A 7,800-nucleotide genomic window follows, 5' to 3' on the forward strand; every position below is an offset into this window, starting at 1 on the left:
GGTTGTTGGTTTTCCCCGCGCTCTGTCCGGTATCCTCCCATCATAATGCTGGCCGCTATTGTATACTTGGGGTTTTACGACGAGGAGTCATTAGGTGTGTGTAGGCATACCTATACACTGTTTTCTTGTGGAGGTGCCGTCTGACAAGTGAAATATTCTTGAGAAAATACCAATAAAATGAATATATAAGCAAGATATATTTACTAGCCATTTACAAGTGCAAAAAAAACCACTATGGCGAAGTATACTTCAGACGAGAGACCACTATACACTGCTCATAAAAATAGTTCGATTTCTTTTCTTAATTATTGTTTTTTTTAGAATTTTACTCGGTTGGAAAAATTTTACAAAAATAAATCGAAAGTACCTGAACAACGTTTAATTGCCTTTAATCTATATAGTGTATGCTTCATTGTCCTGTTTTCTTTGTCTTTAACACGGTTATTGTTTGATCTTTGGAGCCTGTGAGAAACACGCATAGGCTTGTTTAGGCTTAGCCTCATCCCGTGTGCTCTTCCGGAGAGCTATTTAATCAAAATTTATCAATAAAGTTGTTTTAGGTTTGGGTTAGAATGATGTTGTACATACTCTAGATAAAGAGAATGCATGTGTATAAAGCATTGTTAGAGACAAAGGTTGAAATGGATTGTTTGTGTATTCTGATATCACTTCCTGCCTCGTCACCATGACAGCAGAGACCTCGGCGTTGTTCAAGATTGCTGTACAAAATCTATCAGTGGTGGCAGTGATGTAAAGCGAAAGGTGGCGAGCGTCGCATGCGCTGTGAGGAGTGTGGATTTGAATATCATTTCATTGCAAAGGTAAATCACCGTTATTTTCCAGTAGCAGGTGGCAGGTCTGGTCATCCTGCCGTTATTCCCCGGGGAGGTGAATGTGGTCCAGTCAGCCGCCGCCTGTAACTCATTCGGACCGCACTCCGCTGTGAGAGAAGGACATTTATACATTTATTTGTCCGGTTGTTGTTTTTTATCCGATATACCGGTATTCAAGAATATTCCACTCGTATATAGCAAAAGAAACCAGGAATCTCGCCAGATATCTGATAAACCTCTTGACTCATTGCCGCATAACAGCTAGCGAATGCTGGATTCGAACCTGCGAGAGCCATGTAGGGAATTATCATTGCTTGAAAAGTGTGAATAACTAGACTCCTTTCTCAGAATCATGGGCAGGTAACTGACGAGACATCATCATGATATATACATGTAGCTCATCCAGCAAACTCACAGGCCTTGAAAGATTAAAATCGTTTCTATACCAAAATCCAACCAGACTTCGTGATCCACTGACGATGAATTACAACTGTCATTGAGAGCAAAAGACACATTTCTGTTATAGGCTACATTATTGAACAAATTCATGTTACACTCTCAAATCTTATCTTTGAAGCTGTCCGAATAATAGATGCTGTTACAGCGTATGATAGCAGCATAGATTAAGCTTTTGCTACAAACTATATGTACGTTGTATCATGTCAGATGATCCGTTATTCAGACAGGATGCTTTTGTTGATGTAACAGGTTATTATATTGCAGTAACATAATCTATTCTAGTATCACTCATAAAACGTAACACTGTACGTGGGAAGGTCTGTCAGCAACATGCGGATGGTCAAGTGGTTCCCCCGCGCTCTGCCTTGTAAAACAGCAACCTGTGGTGGGTTTTTTCCCTGATTGTGCGCAGTTTTCTCCCACCATAATGCTGGCAGCCGTCTTATAAGTGAAACAATCTTGAGTACTGCGTAAAACACCAATCAAGTAAATCAATCAATCAATCAATCAATCAATCAATCGTAGTATGCATTGTGTTAAATTTAACGGGTTAGTTTTTAGAGTGTACCGTTCACGAGCATGACGTCAGGGACTACTTAGCCAGTTTACAAATGTATAGGCCTACACAGAATTTATTTATCTTTAATTTATCTTTGCATTATTTATTTTGATTCTTAACAGAGTAATCTGGATGAGAAATCAGTTTCATTCAATTAGTAATTCATTTATTAATCACACTAGGGATGCCTGTTCGGCTATATTTGATGACTGGTTGTTGGCAGACCTTTTCACGTAAGACCAGAGAGGACTTGAACTCATAGCGACAGCATTTGTGAGAGCTGATTGGGTCATCAGTCGTGATGGCACTTTAATTGTATCGGCCACGGAGGCCCACGTGACGCCATTTAATCCCACGTATTTTGGAGAGTATTATGTAACAAGGTGACTCTTTAATGCTGAGGCAAACACTAAACTCGGCTTTAAGCAAGACGACACAACATCGTGCATTTGTGGAATAGAACAAAATCCTGACTAGTGTCAAGAAGGGAAGATTCTGCAGACAACTAGATAAACTCTACCCCGCTGCAGACCGTGTGCAAATATACCTACCAAACACAGATGACCTTTCAAACAACAAAAGTTTGTCACGCAACACACCAGTTGGTAACGTAATCAGGTCTTTAATCAAAACCTCACCTGTAGATGAGTCTTGTACCTGCATACAGTAGGGTTCCTTGAAGCCCTCTGGGCACTTGCAGCGGGAACAGCCTTGGGGGTTCTTGTAGCCATCATGGTGACATTGACTCCAGTCCAGATTCGTAGAACCACATAGATCTAAAAAAAAAGAGGACCATATATAGGTATTTGGAAACCAGATGGATATGAACAATTATATTCTTACACTGATCTAAACATAGAACTATATTTAAGGGTTATTTAAGAAAACACAGAAACAGAGGTATCCTAAAACTACAGCCATGTTAACACCGCAGAACCACAGTGATATAAAATTCGAGAACCGCGGAGATCTTTTAAACGCTATACAGAACCACAAGGTTTAGGCCTAGTTGTTCAAAGTATTTTAGTCTACTAAAACTTAAACCCTGTATTAACTTTTGGCGCTGAGCGCTGAGCACTGAGAGGTTAGAGCCAACAAACAGGACTGGTCGGCTTTGTGTTAGTGTGATGTGACTGGGTGGGTTTCATGCCTGGTGTCTTCGGAGTGATACTTCAATGGTGGCAGAACATTGGCGGCATGGGCTCGTTAAATTCTCATTAAATGAATCGTCAATGATAGAGATATGATGTCAAAAATCAGCAGAGAAGAAGAAATGAATGTGGGATGTGCTTGTCGCAGGAAAACACCAATAAAACAATGTTTTCGTTATATTTATTTATTTATTCAATTATTTCACTGGTGTTTTACGCCATGCTGAAGAATATTTTCACTTTTACGACCGCGGCCAACATTTTGGTGGGAGGAAACCGCGCACAATAAGGGGAAAGCCCACCATAGGTTGCTGTTTTACAAGTAAAATAAAAAAGATGGGATGCAAATTTCAAATACACGAAGCCTTACAGCCTGATCACAGCAGACTAACCAGAGCAGTATTGATAGTTGATTAGTTTGACGTCATAGAATGACGCTGTCCGAAGTTGACCAATGGTCTGTTGGTACCCGTATAGTTTTGTACTTAGTGTATTGACTGAACTTACGGAGAAATCCTGAAACCCAAGACGATAAGAGCCAATGAGTTGAGAATTTAGGATTACTATTTGAGCGAGATGTTCATTTCGCTGTTCTGAACATTAAAATTGAAGCATGTAGGTCTTTACAAGCACGAAAAAGAGAAAACAATAATACCACGGATATATATTATATAGGCGTTTTAAAGAGAAAAAATGCTGTGAGTTCAAGTCCAGTAGACATTCGTCCTATAGTTTTACTCAGTTTAAAAATTTCTCGATTTCACGCTTCCCGTACGGCACATGTAAACATTACAGTCGTAAACCGTGTCTTATATTGTGTGTTGTGTAAGATGATCAATGCAGCTTACATCCTAAAATTCCCAGAACTTTGCCTCACGTTCATAGGAAAGTATCCACTTACTTTGCGCCCGTAATGCATGACCGGGCCGTAGTCATTGGGTATTCCGATGCTCATTGATTTTCCCCAGGTGCGCATCTGGAACTGTGAGAGCCTGCCTTGCTCTATGTTTTTGTCGATGGTACTCACGTAGAGATCCTTGTCCGGTCGAGCCTGCTCATGCCACATGCCTAACGCATGGCCGAGCTCGTGCACAATTATACCCAACTGTGATGCAAGGTAATTTGATTGATTGATTGATTAGTTGATTGTTTAGTTGACTGACTGAAGCTGCTAGTGTCTTATGCCTGATGCATGACAAAGCAGGTACACGATTATGTCAACATGGGAAAGAAGATTAATTGATCGAATTATTTGTTGACTGGTTAGGGTGGAGACTGCTCGTGTCACATGCTTAAGACTGGTTGATTGAAGATTGGTTTTAACCGAGACTGAAGACTGATTGATTGATTGGCTCGGGCCGAGATTGCTCGTACCACATGGCTAACACATGGCCACTCTCGTGCACGATTATGTCAAAGTGTGAAGTAACATATACTGACAAATTGATTGAATGATTTCGACCGAAACTTTTCGTGCCACATGAGGCCAAGGAGCCCGAGACCGTTTACACCATTAAGTTCCACTTCAGGAGCTATTCAAAAAAATCATTATGACTTCATGCCGCTAACTGGACTTCAGTTCTCCACGAGTAGTGAAGTAAGGTGGTTTGCGCCATGTTTGTTTCCCTCATAAACTTGACCACGTGGTTTAAGTGAAAACTGTTGAGAACGTCGTTCAAGTGGAAAATGTTGAGAACGTCGTTCAAGTGAAAACTGTTGAGAACGTCATTTAAAACCAATGGAATAAATAATAAAAATTAATTCGCTACCTACCACTTTTCCAATTTATTAATTAGGTATTAATTTACTAACGTAAAAATTTACTTAATATAGCGGTACATTTATAGGACAGGAAACTTACATCAAAACAGCCAGCATCGATTGAAATGCGTTGTGTACCTGATTGCTTGCCAACAAAAGAGTAACACCTGTGCAAAATAAATAATAATTAGTACTTAATAAAGGGCAAATGTCTAGTATATTGTGGGTACAGGAAAATGGACGAAACCCCGAGGAAACCACATCGCCTCATCTACTGCGTGACAAGCGTCCAGACACAAAACCGTAATGACCGCTTCGGTCGTCTGATGGTTCGAGTGTCCACCTCGAGACCTGGGATCGAACCCGGGTCGGGTCATACCAAAGATTTGAAAAATGGTATTTGCTGCTGCTACTCAAAGGTTAGAGCAAGAAAGCAGAACTTCGACAGTGGGGACAGGTCTCTGGTGGCATGGACTCGCGCTGACACAAGACACTATATATGTACACATACCTATATGGCTGAAAAATTGTTAAGTACGACGTTAAACCTCAAGTATACATATTTGCATACAAAACAGGATAACATTCTCTGAAGATCACTGTTTTTCAACAATATGGGGTGGAAATATGTATGTTATATGTGTGTGGGAAATATGTGTGTGGGAAAGTTCGTCAGTAACTTGCCGCAGGTCAGTGGTTTACCCCAGGCACTCTGGTTTCCTTCACACATAATTAGGACTACCATTGTATCAGTGAAAAACGACGTCAAGTAACAATCAACTAACTAACTAACTAACTAAATAACTAAATGACTAAATAAATAAATAAATAAATAAAAATGAAAAATGAAGAAAGAAAAAAAAAATAAACAAACAAATAAGTAATTCAAACCATAATGCACATGTATACGAGGATCAGTTAGGCAAAGGCAGTATAATGGCAAAGATCGCCATACAGGTATTCTTTGTGACGAGGCTTTGTTTTGAAATCTATTTGTAATGAGCATGGATTACACAGCTACTCGTTGTAACATGCATGGAGTGAGTGAGTGAGTGAGTGAATGCTTGGGATTTAACGTCATACTTAACAATTTTGTAGTCATATGACGACAAAGGAATGCTTAGAGTGCATGTAATGTGCCTCCTCGTTGCTAACACGCACTGACCACAAAAGGTAGGCTATACATTGTTGTTTTTAAATACCATGGTCGTTCGCGAATTTAATGTTTTACATGTATCTGGATTTTTATAGTAAAAATATTTACCATGAGTTTGAGGTAAAACAAAAATCCCAGAAATCAATAAATATATAAATATACAAATATATATTCATCTGACTTTAGCTGTGTATTTATCTGCTCATCCTTGCTCAAATAAGTTGCGGTTACCCGCTATTAGTGGGTGAGACAGAGATCACCGGTTTTACTTTTTATCATAACTTGTAACGTATTCCTTGTTTTTGTCACAAAAAGCCTCCATCCTTTATGAACGCCAGATGGTCATCTGAGGTCTTGGGTGTCGTCTGCACAAAAGACAGAAACGTTTCCACCTCCTAAAACTGAAGAGCTTGTTTGATCAAATTCTGTTCAGAAGGAGCTGAAAAAAACCCCAAAAACCCGGCTCAATCTGTTGATCGATATGTTGGTTACCTGGATAACTGATTCAATGAAGCGATGCCATAAATCAGAAACGTCTTAAACTGTGTTTACTAAAGCATATAAAGGTCTTAAAACATTTTCTTATAACTTTGTTGATGGTTAGAGCATTCGCTTGGAAGTTGGGGAGACCCCGGAATCAAACCCGGGTCGGGTCATACCAAAGACTTTAATAATGGCACTTGTTGCTGTCTCGTTTGGTGCTCAGTACCACAGAGGTTATAGCAATGAAACAGGAGTAGTTGGCTCGGTGTCAGTATAATGTGGCTGTCGGGATATATATATATATATATATATATATATATATATATATATATATATATATATATATATATATATATATATATATATATATATATATATATATATATATATATAGGTTGCTGCCAGACCTTCCTATGTACGGCCGGAGAGGAAGCCAGCATGAACTGGACTTGAACTCACAGAGACCGCATTGGTGAGAGACTTCTGGGTAATTACTCTGCGCTAGCGTGCTAACCAACAGGGCCACGGAGGCTCCCGGGCGGGATATAATGACTGGTGTGTTCGGCATGATACTTCAATGCCGGCGTCACCTTTGCGGCATGGAATCGCCATGCCACAAAAAGACACAGCGTACGTACTCACACCTAATGATTCCTCGTTGTCATATGACAGAAAAATTAAGTACGGCGTTAAACCCCAAGCATTCATTCATTAATTAAAAGTTTTCTGTGCTGTAACATTTTTCAGTATAATATTATGCTACGTTCCGAGCAAACCTCAATAAAGCTTTCAAAGCTCAGTAGAAATTTCAGTGTAAGAACAAATGACAGACTCAGTTGATCAAATACATTATTTCTCAGTTGATCAAATACATTATTTCTCAATTGGGATCGTTGCACAGGCGTCGGTGTTTAGGTACGAAAGCAGGCCTACACCTGCTACCAGTCTGTTTAAACATTTTTTCTTGTTCGAGGGCCTTTGAAATTGAAAATCGAAACATATAGTTTTTGTTGAACGTAGGCTAAGTTTAAATCAACTGTAAAAGTGTTTGAAAAAAAAAATGAAAAGTCAGAGAAAATGGAAGAATAGAATTTTGCGGTTTACATTATGATGTTTTAGAGTAAAAAGTGAAGAAACTTCTAATTTCTTACCCCAAAATGATAAGAAAGTCAAATATGACCTTTAGTATATGAACAAAAATTAAACTATCAACAACAGCAACGAAAAAACCCCCAAAACAAACCAAAAGAAAAAGAAAAAAGAAAAACAAACACACACACAGACACACACAGACACAGACACACACACACACACACACACACACACACACACACACACACACACACACAAACACACAAAAACACACACACACACACACACACACACACACACACACAC

The sequence above is a fragment of the Liolophura sinensis genome, chromosome 3 (genome assembly GCF_032854445.1).
Source record: "Liolophura sinensis isolate JHLJ2023 chromosome 3, CUHK_Ljap_v2, whole genome shotgun sequence".
Lineage (NCBI taxonomy): Eukaryota > Metazoa > Mollusca > Polyplacophora > Chitonida > Chitonidae > Liolophura > Liolophura sinensis.